Here is a 17,313-nt window from a genome sequence, read left to right as displayed (position 1 = left end):
ACTTCTTCAATTGTATTTGCTCTCCACTCTTGCTTCTCCAATCTTTTTGATGGCTTACTCTGTTCTTTCGTCCTTTCCCTTCTCCCTTTTCCTATCTCTTTTCCTTACTTTCTTCTATGCACTTACTCTATCAGAACTGTCCCTGGACCTAATATGATAGCAACCTCGTCTGTTTCCTCCACCTTCACATTACTATTTTTTTCCTCCCCTCCGCCCTCCAGCACTATCTGAAATATGGTCAGGCCTAGTATGTTTTGTTCCTCCCCTCCCTTTTACCCCTCTCCCTCACCTTTTGTTTTCTCCAGCTCTACCAGAAATGTCGACAGGCCTAGTATGGTAGTCGCCTGTCTGTTTCAATTTCCTTCCCACTCTCCCCCTCCCTTATCTATGTCATAGCTCTTGCACTATCTGAAATGTCGTCAGGCCGAGTACAATAGTTAATTTCACATCCTTACTGTTCATGGCCTGTAAGAATGTCATTATATTTTCCCTTGCCTTGAAGCGCTTTGAAACACGTTGTGTATAGGCGCTATATAAATAAACTATCATATCACATCATAAGCAGCACAAGAAAGATGACCAAGAGAATTCTAAAACCTTCCATCCAAAAGAGGGCCACAAACATAAGAAGGGTAAGCCATTTGGGAAACCAGGTCAGTCTAGTGAAACCTCTGGTGCCAAACCAGAGGGAGGTCAGCAGAAACCCCCATTCCAGAAAACATTTGGTAAATGTTATGCTCGTGGGTCTACTGACCATGTGAAAGGGGATCCCAGATGTAAGGGTAAACCTTCAGGGGTCAACACTGCCTCCTTAGCCTTCATCCCTGAGGGTGAAGTTCATATGGAAAGTGGAAACTTTCATCTATTGGCTGAAGATCCCATTGGAGCCTCAGCCAGTGTTTCTTTAGTGTCCCTGGGTCTGTGGGAACAGCAGAATTTAGATGTGTATAACTCTATACCAGATAACACAAAGGAATACTACAAGAACAGTGTACTTGTAAATGGCCAGGAAACTCCTGTCACTAGAGACACTGGGGCCAGCATCACAGTGGTGGATGAAACCTTTTTCAAACCTGAGGATGTTGCTAAGGCACCCAAAAGCCCCGCTAAGCTTGCTGGAGGCCCTGTTCAAATGGTTCCAATACTACCAGCTCTCATCCAATGCAACAATATGACTGTAAGAATACCTGTTAGTATTCAAAGTGAGGTGCCTGGGAGAGTCCTGTTGGGGAATGACTTAAAGACTCTTTGAGTTGTATCAAGCACCCCCATGCCTCACAGTAAAAGGAAGAAAGAACAGACTAAGAAGGCCAGAGAGCTCACTTTAGATGACTCTCATTGGGTTGTTACAGAAGAACCTATAACACCCAATCCATAGGAAGAGCAAACTTCTACTTCCAGGAAGAACTCCTGTGCGAAGAACAAGGACATCCCCGAGAGGACACTCCCAAGCCACACCTGTGACTCCTCCACTAGCTGAGGCTGAGTGTGAGGTTCAACCAGAAGATGGTGAATCAGCTACTGATGACACCGAGCTGGAAAAAGACCTTCCCCCCGTTGGAGATCTGGATCCTAAAGACCATCCTGACTGCAGACTTTGCTTGCAGAAGGTGGCCCCTGTAGGGCAGACCTCAGCAGAGGTCAAAGTGAGTGTACTACTCTTGAAGGTCTTTGCCAACAGGCAGCTTCCCAGCTGGAAGGGCAAGAGCGGGAAAGCGCAGGATGTACTGGGAGGATGGCCTCCTCTACAGTGAACCTATTGAGTCTACCCCAGGGTACTACAGAAGACGTGTAGTGCCTCAGGAGATGAGACCCTAGTTTCTACAGTTAGCCCATGAGATTAATTTAGCTGGTTACTTACGTTTTAAGAAGAGCAATGAAAGGATTTCTCTTTGTCTACTGGCCTAAGATGGGGTCTGATTTAGATAAATTCTGTAGAAGCTGTCACACTTGTCAGACTTCTGGCAATAGTGGAGCCAAGAACATGGTACCTTTGGGGTCCCTCCCAGTGGTGGGAGTCCCTTTTGAGAGGGTAGGAATCAACATTGTTGGTCCCTCAGACACTCCCACATCTTCAAGCAACCGATTTATATTGGTTGTGGTAGACCATGCTACCAGGTATCCTGAAGCCATACCTATGAGGACTGTTACTGCTCAGACAGTGGCTAAGGCCCTACCTGGTAATTTTACCAGATTAGGCTTTCCTAAGGAGGTTATCTCAGGCAGGGGGACCAATTTTATGTCCTACTACATGCAAGCCATGTGAAAAAACTGTGGAGTGACCTACAAGTTCTCAACAGCCTACCATCCCCAAACCAATGGGTTGGTGGAGAGGTTTAATAGAACTATGAAGAGCATGATATGTGCTTTAGAAGAACCCCTTAGATGAAATTGGGTCCTTCTACTGCCATTCATTCTCCTTGCTTATAGAGAAGTCCCTCAAGAAGGGGTTGGCTTCAGCCCCTTTGAGCTTCTCTATGGTCATCCAGTTAGAGGTTTTTTGGCCCTAATCAAGGAGGGGTTGGAGAGTGTTCCTTCCCACAAGTCAGTGAGAGTCTCTGACTATATGTTAAGTCTCCAAAGGAGAATGACACACATGATGACAGAAGCTTCTGGTAACTTGAAAGCAGGTCAGGCTCTGGTGAAGCATTGGCATAACCAGAAGACCAACATGGTTGAGTTTACTCAAGACCAGCTAGTTCTAGTTATGGTACCTATAAGGCACAGGGCCTTACAGGACAAATGGATCGAACCGTTCAAAAGGTTGTGGGGCAATTTGGAGGGGTCAATTATTTGGTGGATTTAGGAAATCCTAAGGAGGCCCCCAGGGTCTTTCACACCAACCGCCTAAAGGCCTATGTCTCTAGAACAGAACTGGGAGCTTAACGTCTAGCCTCTGCTCAGGAGGAGGAGGAGAGTGAGCCTCTACCTGGCCTCCTCAGGGGGCAACCTTTAGATGGAAAGATAGAAGGAGTTAATCTCTCGTCTGATCTGACACTGGAACAATAGGAGGAGTGCAAAATTCTGTTAAATCAGTTCGCCCCTCTGTTTTCACTATCACCAGGCTTGACCCCTTAGGGCCATCATGAGATTCTCACTGGTGACTGTCTACCAGTCAAAAGCAGGGGTTACAGAATGTCAGACCATGTCAGGACCCATATAAAGGAAGAGGTCAAAGTGTGTTTGCAGTAAATGGAAAATATGTTTCAACCTCACCAGCAAGGTCGAATATCATGCAAATGGTATTCACCCTTTATAAAAACTACTCGCCAATGCTAGTGCTAGTACATTTTGTGATCCCTTCTCCCCTGCCACATATCTCCCCACAATGTCAGAATGTGGACACCTGGTGTACTTGTCTGCCATGACTTCTTTCATGGGCTTCTCAGATACCCTTTTATACTACCCTGCCAGGTATCTTCCCACAATGTTAGCTGCCCTGTGTTTTCCTCTTCCAGGACTTCATATTTGTTTTACTGTTCTTTTCACTATATCACAGTAGCATATACCCTCAGTTGCTCAGTATATTTGCTTATGATACCACTTATTTCAGCATTTCCCCACATTGGCATCTCATGCGTCTGTACTTGCTTGGGATTTGTATGCCATTTCGGAAACCAATCTCAGGTTGTGGCTGATGAGCTGGAGAACATATGCAAGGTTGCCTGGAGAATTATAGCAGTGGTTAAGACTGTGAGGAAGAGTGGTGGTAAAAGTTGTGGAGAGGCTGCGCTAGTAAGAGCAATGTGTAAGGGCACTGAAGTCCCGAGCAGATGTTGGACCAGAAAAAAAGGGAAGAGCAGCAGGATACTAGCTAGCAGTGCAGAGTGGGGATGGGTTGGAACAGGATATGAAGCGGAATGGAAATGGAGAACTAGCATCATGCAGCCTGGAACAAACCTAGAAACGTGTAAGGGTATGATCCAGAGCCAGAGTGCAGAATAAAGGATTTTCAGACATAGTAGGGGGAGTGACCTCACACAACAGAACAGAGAACTGCATGCAGCACCCGGTGAGCTATCATGAAATAACAAACATGGTTATATCCAGCATGAACAACAAACACAGAGGTGTTCATGTTGGAAAACGTACTAATGCAATTATTTCAAATTTAGTAATAAACTTTTATATGTGTAGTATTTAGTGACAGCAAAACAACAATGAATGTTGTGTGAACAATATAAAACTTGATCAATTGAATACATAACATCAGAGACTTGGTATTGTAAGATAAAGGAAATAGAAAAATAAATCAAAATCAAAATGAATTTCAAATAGAATTGATTCACTATATTAATAAGAAAAAATATATATTACAGACATTTAATTAGTACATTTTCCAACAGGAACACCCATGTGTTTGTTGTCACGTAAGCCTGAGTTCCTTGTTGTAGTACAACCACCCTAGTCTGGCATGCACAGCACCAAATCCGCCAAAGAAACAAATGTGTCAATGACAGCCAGACAGGAAATATAACAGTATACAAACTCTGATTCCAGGGCGGAAGAGCTTTTGGAGTGACTAAGGTGCATGTACATTGACAGCTGCTTCCCAAGTTCATTTGTGAGGACCATACCTATTCCAATCCACCAGAAACCGAAGACAACCATGATGAAAACTGGAATCACATATCTGGCATACATCATATTCAGGCGAAATGTCAACAATCACTGGTGGTGGTGAAAGAGATGCACAGTTAGAAACACAATAGGGTACTTGAGGTTTTATTTGAGGCACAATCTATCCTGTGCCATTAAAAAAGTAAGGCATAACCGAAGGCCACAGGATTGATCCACTGGTTTATCTCAAAGGGCCCAAAAGGTTGGGTGATTACTTGGAGTGTGTGAGATGAGATGTGAAGGCAATTACTGCAATGGCCTCCACACTTGATCACCAAGCTGAAGAGGTGGACTCTTAAGGTGTTTGCTATCCACCTATCTCTTAGCAGTCAGATGAGGAGCCGTCAGATTCTATAATACCTTCTTTTGGGTTATTTGAATGGAGTGGAGAAGGCTGTCCAGAAAAGACCTCATCATCTCCGAGAAGGCAGCTGATGGAAATAACAGAGATCCGAAAGTCTTAGGACCTGACTAAAAAGTGTTAATACAGGCAAATCCGGTGGTGGGACGCAGCACTCCGATGTTTGATTCCATCTGCCTGCTTGCTTGAGGATGATATCCCAAGGAGAGAGCTATTGAAATCCCAAGGTTTTACCAAGATATGCCCAACAGTGCAATATATATTGTTGTCCTCTATTTGAAATTATGGTGGTAGCCAATCCATACAATCTGAACAAATCATGGGGAAAACCTTGCCATTTCAGGGGCAGATGGAACAAGAGGTAGTGGAGAGAAATGTGCCATGTTGGTGTAGTTATATATTGTAACCCTGATAACTATGTGTCCCTTAGATGTATCTCTGGCTACTATGGTACCCTGACAATGATTCTTTGCTTAGAAAATGTCTTTAGACACATGGAAAATGTACTGCATGACAATTTTGAAGAATGCCAAAATCGGTGAACAATTGCTTGTTGAGAGCCTGGATAGAGCCAAAATAAAACTATGGCTGTGGGACTGGTGTGCAACTTGGGGTAAGTGTAATACTTACACAATCTTTAAGACTGGAGAATTCTGTTTGAAAACACTTCACCAAACGCCAATGTATCTACTGAAATTCCCTGATAAGAAATATGCTGCAATTTTAATGAGAAAACGGCTTAACTTGGGCCTATGAGAGTACAAACTGCGTTACGTTCAAAAACCTCGAAGTGTATTAGAACATGTAACTTCTGCAATGAAGCAGACCAAACTATTTGTATAATGCCCACAACTAATCGCATTAAGGAAATCATGTTTTTACAAAAATGTTTGTAAATTTGTAATGATATCAAAACAACAAATGTGGTATATGATTTTTGTTGCGAATCACATATCTTTAAATATTGCAACCATTAATTGTCTCTTCGCATTAAATATTCCCAATGAACCAACTGAACCCGACACTACAGGAAGCTTGGATCAAAGGGGTTTCTAGCCAGGATGATCACTCTGAGCTTACTAGAAGACACTCATTCCTCCCTTGTACGCTAATTGTACCATGCTCCAGACTCAACAATTGGGGACCAAGATCCGCTTCCGACTGAAAAGTTGTAAATTGCTGAGTGCATTATACTCATACACATTTCCAGATAATTGCTTATTTCCAAGCAACAGTCATAGGGCTAAGCTTGAAACTGTGTGTAGCACTGTGAATCATGCACTGTAATCAATATACATCGTACTGTCATTCATTATTTTACTTGTCACATACTTCCAATGATTGCATTTAATATGTCGAGCCACGACTTTTAAAAACACAATTTTAAAAAGATGTTTCTAAATCAACTTGTAAATGTTTTAATATTTATTGTTTTATTGCTGTATACATTTTGTCCGTTTTGTAAGACTAGCCTGCTGGCTATGTATATCTTGTCACAGAAATTCCAAATGTTGCTAGTCCGTCGTAACTGGATCTTAAAATGTGGTGAATATTTATTGTTTTAATGTTGTGTAATCCATGTATTCTTCGTAGCCCTTGTACTTATTGTCAAATTATCTACCACACTTATGTAATTAATTATTGTCATGTAAATGATTATATTTGAAAGGTTGTGATTAACAACCAAAACAAATAAAGAATTTAATATTAAAAAAATGTAAAAAAAGAAGATATGCTCCTCTTAGGTTGGGCTTGATGGAAATGACAGGACCCTGTACTGCTGCTGGAATGTCAGTGATCAGTGGTAGGGGAGACTTGACCTTGGCCATTACATGATTAAGTCCAAGCAGGACCTGAATTCCATTGTGTCCTTTTTTTGGAACACAAAACAAAGAGGCCCCCACTGAAGAATATAATTCAGTAATCAGTCCATTCTTTAAGTTGATTTGCAAATATTGCTTAAGAGCTTATTTCTCATGTACAGATAACAGATATATCCTACGGATCATACGAAGCGAATGGCTGCTCCAGGGATCAGGTCCATAGTGCAACATTGAGAACAATGTGAAGGTAACTAACTGCTTTTCACGACGCACACTGAATATGTCGGCAGATTCCTCATAATTTGCTTATAAGCGACGTAGACATGTGATAGAGGTCATCTTCTTTAAGGTACCATGATGTCTCACTGCCATTAAGATTTCTAAAGGTGCTGTTTATGTGCAGTATTGAACACAATTCTCTGAACCCAAAGATAGGGCTCCAACCGTCCAATTAATAACAGGATTATGAAACTTGAGCCATGGTATCGCAAATATGATTGAAAAGTGTACACCCATAATAATATAAAAAATCAATGTCCTTGTAGTGCTGGGAAACCTTCATCAGAATGCAACCTGTCTGTTAATTTATGGGCCTGGAAATTTGCGGTTGGCTGTCTACGCCTTCACAATTTCTAGGCTGCTTTATGAATATGTGAAATTCCATGATCTGGTGGCCATTAGTTGTTCACAAATAGGCCATCTGTCCCATAGTTGACCAAGGCTATGACCAAAACATACCTTTAAGTGTCAAGAAAAAGCATCACTTTCAGCGCTAGCCAAATAGTCACCATCTTAGTTGTTATGACGATGGATCTCCCTTTGGGGTTATGGGCATCTGGGAAGTTCGAAGGAAATCCAATCACTTTACAGGAGCTCCTTGATGCCTGTACTATCCAATTCATATTTAAGCCTCCACTATTGTCTTTTGTCACAGACGAAAATAAGGTTGGTTACGTGGTAGCCACTATGTCTGGAAGCACCCTAGCTGGGGTGAAATCCCTTGGTCACTTCTAATGATCCATTCCTGGAACATTATATGGCATTCACCTCAAGTTTAAAGTCACATTTGATCAGGCTAATCTATTTGACCTAAATACCCCAAGATTCATTATTGGATAACAAACAAGGTTCCCAGGAATTGTTATCAATTGTTACAAGAATCAAATAACTAGCTTTATAAACTGGTTTGCCTGAAATGACACAAATTGCCTTGTTTAGCTGGGTACTTATTGGAGAGCTCAAAGACGTGGTGACCAGAGTGCCCGGACCTGATGCATTTGATGCACTAATTAACATGGTCTTACATTTAGACTACTTACCTCCAGAGAGAAACACTAAAAGGATGAGAAGTCACCCCTCAGCCCATTTCCTGTGTGACCCGCAGTATTTTACCTTCACTAGTTCTTGAATGGAGGAATCTGGGGCTCTGCAGATCATGGCAGCCCAAGGGTTATTATCAACAGAAGAAAGACACTGCAGACATTACTTAGGTTTGTGCATGTACTTGGTTGGTAGGTCAACACCTGTCACTGACTGGGAGAATTTAGCCAACTCCAAGTTGAATGGGCCAAGAACCGTCTCTTCCTGGGAGCCAATGCCCTCAAGTAAATGTTTAAATGTCATGAGCAAGGGTTCTTTATTTTCGTTAGTGGGCTTGCTTGTCGAGATGCTAACTTCTGGATAGTCTTTCACTCCCTTTATCTCTGAGTCAGTCTTTAGCTATTAGGGCACTACCAGTCTCTTAACCCGGGTCAACAAGGATTTCCAACCATTTAGCCCTTAGGAAATGGCTTTATTCCTGCCCTGACCCCACTGGTCTTGTTGCTTACTTCTCAGGATCCCCTCCTGCTTATTTTGACCTTGCTGGCTTAACCAACGCTATCCAGGACCTCTCCAACTCTCCTCTTCATTTTTTTCTCCTCTGTCTCCTATCGCCTGGTGTAACTCTCCTCCTTCCTTCTGCTCTGTCCCTCCTCTGTCTCCGACCTTTGCCTGGTTTGATACCCCAACCTCTTTCGGCTGCAACCTTCTTCACATGCATATTGGATACTACATAGCACACTAATTCTACTTCCAGTTATCACTCTCCTCGTATTTCCTCTTTTGTCACTTATTCACCAGCAACCTCTTTCTGTACTGATGTTCTCCTTTTTCACTGCCCCTCCTCCAACTCCAACCTCCACTGAAGTAATCCTAATCCTCCTTCCTCTTTCTCTGGCCCTTCTTCAACTCCAACTTCTCCCTGATGCAATCCTCCAATTTCTCCCAAACTCTCTCCCTCACATCCAACCACCTCCTTTATTTCCTATCTATGTCCAACCTCCTCCTATATTCTGATCTTTTAATCTTCTCTTTCTCCTCAAAACCAGCTTTCTGGATCACCATCCTCTCGCCCTCAAAGCTAATGAAACTGGCTGCCTTGTATACTGTCGCTAATAGAGTTTTTGGGGAAATAATAATTCTGATTGGATGCTGTTTCTTATTGGGTTTGCTTGATCCAGATTAGCCATGGGCGCTTGACCCAACGTCCTTTGTGCATAAGTTTTCCGCCTTTTAGTGATAAGTGAATATGTGATTTAGCCAAGGTAGGGCCAGATTCTGCCTGAATGGAGGGCTATAGTGATATAGAGAACAGGAGCGTCTTCAAGGACCTTCTGAAATGAATTCATCAATGTGTTCATGCCATTGTAAGGAATCTTGGTGTTGTGTGAAGGGGGTTAGAGGGCTGGGTAGCTGTAAGTCTTCTCAAGAATGAAGAGAAACTATTTAGCTGATTCTGTAGTCTTTCATTTCCTGTGTTGGAGCTTTTACAACACCTCCGAGGGGAATGCCACTTTCCACTGCATCTTATTAGGAGACATGAGACAACTCCACGTATCCCTTATGTGCAGTGGAATTGGTGGAGGTACCTTGTTCTTATCCAGTTTGCTCGTCCTCAAACTCTCATTTAAGTATGGCCCAAGAACCTGCCTGCCCTTTTCTGAAAATGCCCAACTGCAAACATGGCCATAAAAGGCCATTGTAACTTCTTGGTTCAAACCTCAAGGGTATACCCTTGTGCCCAGCTCTATTTACAGTCACTTCGAATCACTGCTCCAACTTAAATGTCAGGTTTGGAAAATCTTCTATAGAGGCCACACTGATATTGGCTGGGCCAGTTTTTAGTCTGGAGAAAAATGGTACATGAGAGGAATAGACCATCATTCAATGATTGTAGTCACTTGATTACCTCTTGTTCTGCATAATAACAATATCACATCATCCTGTATCTCCAGCGTTTGAGCACTGTAAAATAAGTGCTATTCGTATAACCCAATTTGAGGGTACTCAATGCATCGACCTGAGAAGGATAAAGGACTGACCGGGTTGGCAGGGACAGAAAAAAGGCAAGGCCCAACTGTTCCAATATGCACGGATAACAAGCACAATCTCAAAGCTTGCCTTCTTTTTTTCCCTCACCTCTAGTGGATCTCCAACTTCTTGTATAAAACACGATCCCTTAACATACGAATTATGTTTCTTTCCTACTTTTACATCTTCCTGTGGCATCATTTTGGTCCACCATCCATTTTTGCTTCAACTGTCAACTGGTACAACGGGACCAGCATGGCCATGGGTCATTGGCTTAATCTCCGAAACAAGATCAGCAACTGTGTCATGTGCTTCTTTGTCACAAAATAGCACTGTTCATTGTATGCCATCTGCGTCTTGTGATTCTTCCTTACAGAACAATTTTCTGACTATTTCTAAGCCAGCACCATATAGAATCCTTAACGGCTCTTTGATTGTACTTATATTTCCTATGTCCAACGACTCTGACATCTCTGCAATTATTGTCATTGTGTCATCTGCTGCAGTTGTTAAACCCACATCTGTGTCTGGTATTTACACTATTCCTTCCTCAGTTGTTTCATTGCCGATGACTCAGAGTACTTCAGGTGTCATCTTCACGTTAGAGGCCACCAGTGAGGTTAATTATTTCTCGAGGGTTCCTCAGCTCCCATTACTGACCATGTACCCAGTTATCTAGCCTTTTGTCTCTTACGCCAGGAAAAACCTCACCTGGTAAACATGCTGACCCTGCATGTTCTCCTATTCGAGCTGCACTGTTGAACACCTGGTCACTCATTGAACATTTCACTGCAGTCGGCAAATATATTGTCTCAAATAATATATCGGTCATTGATATTAGTGAAACTTGGCTAAATTCTGCTGCTTTTCATGTTGCCGCTCTGGCCGCCCCAGCTGGCTATAACATCATCCATGTAGATTGTACTAGGAACAAGGGTGGTGGTGTTGTGATCTTTTAAGACACTCTTGATATACACATTGTTGATTGTCACCCACTTGATGGCTGTGAATGCTTGCATATTAAAATGCGAATAAATTATAATACTATCTACAATCAGGTTCAGGTTTATGGACCTCCACAACCAATGCTGTTTTTTGAGAATCAGTTTCAATGCCTTCTCAATAGTTTTTTCAAACCCTCCACTTCTACCATCATTCTCTGAGATTTCGTCTATTAGGCACATGATCTCTTAGATTCACATGGTTCCTTGCTACTTAACATGCTCTCCTGACTTGGTTTCCCACAAGTGTGTACATTGTAAGGAAGGCATGGTATCAAATAGTAAGACAGACACAAGTAATAACAGTTGAAGGGTGTTTATTGGACTTCCACTGGGTTTTAAAAATGCCTATCTAATCCTAAAACTAAACATGGGAGCAAGCTACGACCATTAAATTAAAATAATGCAGTCCTAGTGGTTTCTTGTCAAAATAAAAGGGCTTATACTAATAAACCTATTGCCAATCCTTACGTCTAAATACAAATAGTGTGGGAAACAATCTTATGCAATAGAAAGGTGTTCAAGAAATTATATGTCAGGGTAGTCAAGCCATGGGCTTCCCTTTCCCATGTTTTCCGCACAGTACAATGCGGCACACTCGAGCTTAGCACAGTCTCTGTCCACTATTACACGAGGGTGCAGTTCAAAACTCCAACAGCATGGCCTTCTGTGCCCAAGTTTCTTTGCCATTCAAAGTCTCTTTTTCAGAGGGCCTGATGCAACACGACAAACATCAAAGTTCCTTTTTTCTTAGGATTTCACATGTACAAATTCTCTGGTGATTATCTGTTCAGCCCGGGTCCCTCTCCTCTGGGCTCAGGCCCACTTTAACACAAAGCCTTCTTGGGTGATTTTCTGTTCACCCCACATCCCCCTCCAACAGGCTCAGACCCACTTTTTCTTTTTAAGTTTAAAAGATTTTTATTGTGAGAAATCAACATACAAGATATTCAATAACCATTAACGATCAACAGGAACAAATGTCAATGAATAAGTAGGAGGTATCAACAAAGTTATTTAAAGATGTGCAGATGACTTATAACAATATCAGGTATGTGTGAATAGAAGGGTTTAGTTAACTTCAAAAGAAAAATATTTTTTTTTAAAAAGGGGTTGACAAAACAATAACATAGTAAACATATAACATATAACTAACATGACAGACAGGGTGAAACACAAACAGAGGGAGAAGAGGGGAGGGAATAAAGGGGTACATAATGATAGTATTAGTGGTAATCTGTATTAGATAAAGAGTCAAGAAACGGTTGCCATTTCAAATTATGTTTGCATAGTAGAGCAGGAGAGGAGGATATGCAATTTTCTAACGTGTGGATATTGCAAATATTATTCCACCAGCACTTATAATGAATGCGTTGTAGACTTTTCCAATTGGTAATAATGATTTGCAGTGCGACCATGAGACACAGATCAAAACGTTTTTTTGTATGTTTGTTGACTACTACAGTTTGTAGCAGGGAGTTCCCAAAGATAAGAAAGTCCAAACAAAAGTCTTGCTGTGTTTTAAAGATGAGTTTGATCGTTTGCCATACAGAGATCCAAAAGGGCTTAACATGTTGACATTCAACAAACATATGTTTAAAAGAGCCTGGGAATAGTGAGCAATTCCAGCAAAGGTCATTAGGTAGAAGGCCACATTTGAAAAGGGAAGCAGGGGTAGCAAAGGCTCTATGCTGAAAAAAAACAGGGTTTGGGTTAGCCTGGCTGATGAAGTAATTTTCGAGATGCATTTCCACTGCGGAGACAAGTCAAATTGAAGATCAGGCAGTGTGCAGTCATCTCTCCAGTTATTATGTAACGAACCAGCTATTGGAGTTGACATCAAAGATTTATAGAAGAAAGACGCAGTACAATTGGGCTTTAGTATATTAAACAATCTTAGTACATCAGGTATATTGGAGTTATGAATAAGTTGATTATAATTTTCAAACAGAGCACTAATAATAATCAAGTATTGTTTCATGGCAGATGCAGGGAAATGATATTTGATAGCAAAGTCTTAGTAATGGGAGCATTTTGTGAGAAGAATTGGTTGCAGTATTTAATGTTTCTAGATAGCCATGGCTTCCACAATATCGATTTGCCTTTCACCTTGATCAGGGGATTAAGCCAAATAAAAGGAGAGGTAAAGGCAGAAATGTTAGCAAGAAATGGGAACATATATAGTTTACGATAGAGTGCAGATTGACGGATGCAGGAACATTTCATAAGTTTATTCTTACTTTTAATAAGGTAAATATCCGACAGGGAAATTGGGGAAGACATAGCTTTTTCCAGAAGCACCCAATTGGGAGCGTATTTCAGTTCTTCTTGGACAAACCACATTTGTACCTGCATAATAACCAAGGCTATGTGGTATTTTCTAAAATCTGGAAAAATGACACCGCCCATAGAGCAAGGTTTCTTTAATTTACTGAGCGATATTCTACGTCTTCCTTTGCCCCATAGAAATCCAAGTAGGCAAGAGTCTAAGGACTTGGGAAAGGAAATGGGTAACATATATAAAAGGTAAAGAATTATGGGAGAGACCATCATCTTTATGGACTCAAAACGACCCCACCAAGAGAGATAAAGGGGGGACCATGACGTTACAAGTTCTTTACCTCTTGCTAGTATGATCTCTATATTTCTTTTTCGCATATCACAGACAGAAGTAGTTATATGGATTCCAAGATATTTGAGACCATGTTGACACCATTTCATTCCTAGGGATAGCGTATGATGTGGCATGCAATATCTGTTAAGGGGAAGGATTTCCGATTTATCAATATTAAGCTTATAACTAGATACTTTAGAGAAGTTAGAAATAGTCTGTAAGAGGTGCGGACCACTTTGTTCTGGATTTTTCAGGAATATAAGAACATCATCCACATAGGCAGCTATTTTCATATGAAGATTTTGATATTGGATTCCTAACATATTGTCATTTTGTCTAATAGTCTCTAAAAAGGGTTCAAGAGCTTAAATAAAGAGGATTGGGGAAAGAGGGCAGCCTTGACGTGTTCTCTGGACAGAGGGAAAAAGGCAGATAACTGACCATTCACAAAGATTGCAGATTTGGGGACTGAGTGAAGTACGCTAATTAGGGATAAAAAAGGAGGGCCAAAACCATGTCATTTGAGGGTTCGAAATAAAAAGTCCCACTCAATTCTATCGAAAGCCTTTTCGGCATCTAAGGCTACTGCAGCATAGGGATCTTTGGATTGGTGTATTAAATCAATAGTATCCAAGAAAAGTCTAATGTTAGAGGAGGACACTATACCTTTGACACATCCAGCTTGATCTTGTTTAAGGAGATTTGGAAGAAAGGGAAGTAGTCTGTTGGTTAGAATTTTCACATAAATCTTACAATCGGTATTAATGAGGGAAATTGGGCGATAACTTTGAGGGAGTTCAGGGTTTTTATTGGGTTTGGGAAAAACAATAATCATAGCTCCAAGAAAAGAACCTTGCGCCTTCCCTTCTGATATAAAGTGAGAATAAAGATCACTAAGTTTAGGAAATAATAGATTGAAAAAATGAGAGTAGAAGTCTGTAGGAAAGCCATCAGGGCTGGGAGCTTTGTCTTTTTTAAGATGTTTAATGGCTTGAAGAATTTCAACAGGGATAATAGGAGCATTAAGAGAGTTATGATCTAACTGGGGGTAAGAGTTCCTAGGTATGTTGTATAAATAATAATCAACAGAGGTATTATTGGAAGGAGCTTCAGAGGAGTACAACTTAGAGTAGAATTTTGAGAACATTTGAAGAATATCCGTATCACAGCATTTTCTGTTTCCTAAGTGATCTTGCAGGGTGACAAATCTAGACAAAATCAGTGAATTGTCTATGAGATGTAGTATTGGTAAAGCGGACGCTAGATTTCCTATTTAAAAAGGGGTCTATAATTTGATTGCAATCACCACAAACAATCAAATTGTGGGGATTTGCCTGGAGCATGTGATTTCTAAGCAGCCTCCAGAGGTTAGGGTTTGGGGATGTTGGGCCATAAATATTAAGTATGGAATATTCTATGGAATGAATCAATAGTTTTAGCAAAACCCATCTTCCTATATCATCAGAGTCATTAGAAAGTATATTGCATTTAAGAGATGTGTTAACTAAAGTAATGACTCCATTTCCTTTTCTATCTGCAGCGCTAGAGAACACCTGACCAACCCAATGTTTCTTAAGTTTGGCTGCTTCTTCATTGGAAGGATATGATTCTTGAATGCAGGTAATTGAAGGTTTCAATCTGTTTAGGTGAGATAATACTTTTTGTCTTTTGATTGGATTATGTAATCCTTTAATGGTCCGAGAAACTATGTTGAGAGGCATGAATATGTGATAGTGAGTCTATAACCCATATGATATAAATGGAAAAAAGCGATAAAAAATTTCAAACATTTCAGTACCAATTGAGTGAAATGATACAGCACATTACCAAGGGGTATAATAATGTATCCAGCAAAACAGATGAGAACATAAAGGGGGAGAGACATAAGGAAGGGGATACAAGAAAAGGGTATCACATGGACTAAGGCAACAATGAAATATCATTAAAGATTATGGATGAAAAGGTGGCCAAAATAAAAAGTCACACCAGTCCATGTTAAGATTAAAAAAAAATGTGATTGGCGGGTGGGGGGGTGGGGTTTGGGTTTATAGCCAAAAAAAGAACTAGGCCCCCCGAAACCCCACGCCAGTGGGGAAAACAGAAAGATGGGTAGCAAAATCTTCAGGTGATAGAAGGCGACGTATCCACGTTATTCCTTTTCTGAGAATGGATATATCTACGTAGATCCGCTGGATTCTGAAATGTTGAGGTCTGTCCATTTAGAGAAACTTTAAGGGTGGCAGGATGTACAATTCCATATCTAGCGTTTAGTTGCCTAAGGACTGGCCTAAAGGAAAGGAGCTCCTTTCTTCTTGCTGCCTTTGCTTTGGCTACATCTTGTGTTATAAAAATAATTTTTCCTTCCCATGTCAAATTTTTGATTAGCCTGACTTTTTCCATAATAAGAGTGACATGCGTAAAATCGAGAAGAGCTAGTATCTTGGTTCTGGGTAGGTTGTTGGAACTTTGTGACGGTCTGAGAGGGCCAATTCAGTGTGCTCTTTGGATATTGAGTTGTAATGAGGCCGACAGGCTAGGGACTTCAGGCAAGAACATATATAGGAAGGCAGTAGGATTGTCCTTTTCAATCCCTTCAGGAAGACCGACAACACCAAGATTATTTCTACTATTCCGATTTTCAAGATTTTCAGTTTGTTGTAGAGTTGATACTGTGGCTTCCAGTGAGGAGAGTTTATTGGAAATATCCTCTGCATTCCCAACCCGCCTCTCAACCTCATTCATCCTGGCCTCAAAGATAGACTACTTCCTATCAAGATGCTGTAACTTAGCATTAGTGTCCTCCATGAAAGGATTAAGAGCTCTGATTTCTTATAATATCATTTGCATAGCCGGATCAGTTGAGTTCTCTATAGGTGGAGGAGATTCCCTTTTTTGCCTTTTGAGCGCTGCAGATGATAAAGGTGGCCCGTCTTTGGATTGCGCTTTCTTTGTTGCCATTGTGTAATTTAATAAAGTATTCTTTCTATCTTCCCTCTTCACTTTTTCCTTCATCTTTTCACTCTTTTCACAACCTTCCTCTTTCTCCTTCCTGGTTTCACTTTCTTCTCCTTCTCCCTTGTCCCTTGCACTCTCTTTTTCTCTCTTCTCCCTTCCTCCCCTTCTTCCTTCCGCTTTACTATATGATTTTCTTCTCCTTTTCTTTTCTCCTCCTTCTTATCTTTCTTTTCCTTCCCTTCTTTTACCACTCCCCTTCCTCTACTTAAAAATCCCACTTGACTACACAATTGGCCCAGTAGTAATGCATGTGAAAGACGTTAGGGCTATGTAGGTTAAGGCAAAAGGGGGAGTCAAGTTTAACTTTGTTAAGGGAAAAGGAAAAAAAAAGAAACAAAAACAGTTTTTCACCTCTTTCTCTCTTCTTTCGTCCCCTCTCCTCCCCATCTCTCTTTTCTTCTCTCTTCTTCCTCTTTCTCCCCTTCTTGCTTCTTCTCTCTCTTTTTTTCCCTCTCCCTCCTTCTTCCTTCTTTCTCTCTGTTCTTCTCGCCTCCCCTTCCCCTTTTCTTTATTTTTCTCTCCCTTCTT

General features: G+C 41.0%; 1 long non-coding RNA gene across 1 annotated transcript in view; it reads left to right on the top strand.

The window, feature by feature from the left end:
• LOC138504103 (uncharacterized) overlaps positions 1-17,313 on the top strand; it is a 218,399-nt gene that overhangs the window by 19,239 nt on the left and 181,847 nt on the right. The window contains exon 2 of the long non-coding RNA XR_011279776.1: positions 15,311-15,390. This is a non-coding gene — a long non-coding RNA (uncharacterized lncRNA). The remainder of the gene's footprint in view (positions 1-15,310; positions 15,391-17,313) is intronic.

This window comes from Ambystoma mexicanum, chromosome 11 (genome assembly GCF_040938575.1).
Source record: "Ambystoma mexicanum isolate Mex_15411 chromosome 11, UKY_AmexF1_1, whole genome shotgun sequence".
Lineage (NCBI taxonomy): Eukaryota > Metazoa > Chordata > Amphibia > Caudata > Ambystomatidae > Ambystoma > Ambystoma mexicanum.
The sequence above is the reverse complement of the archived record's forward strand: the minus strand, read 5'-3'. Positions and strand labels throughout refer to the sequence as shown.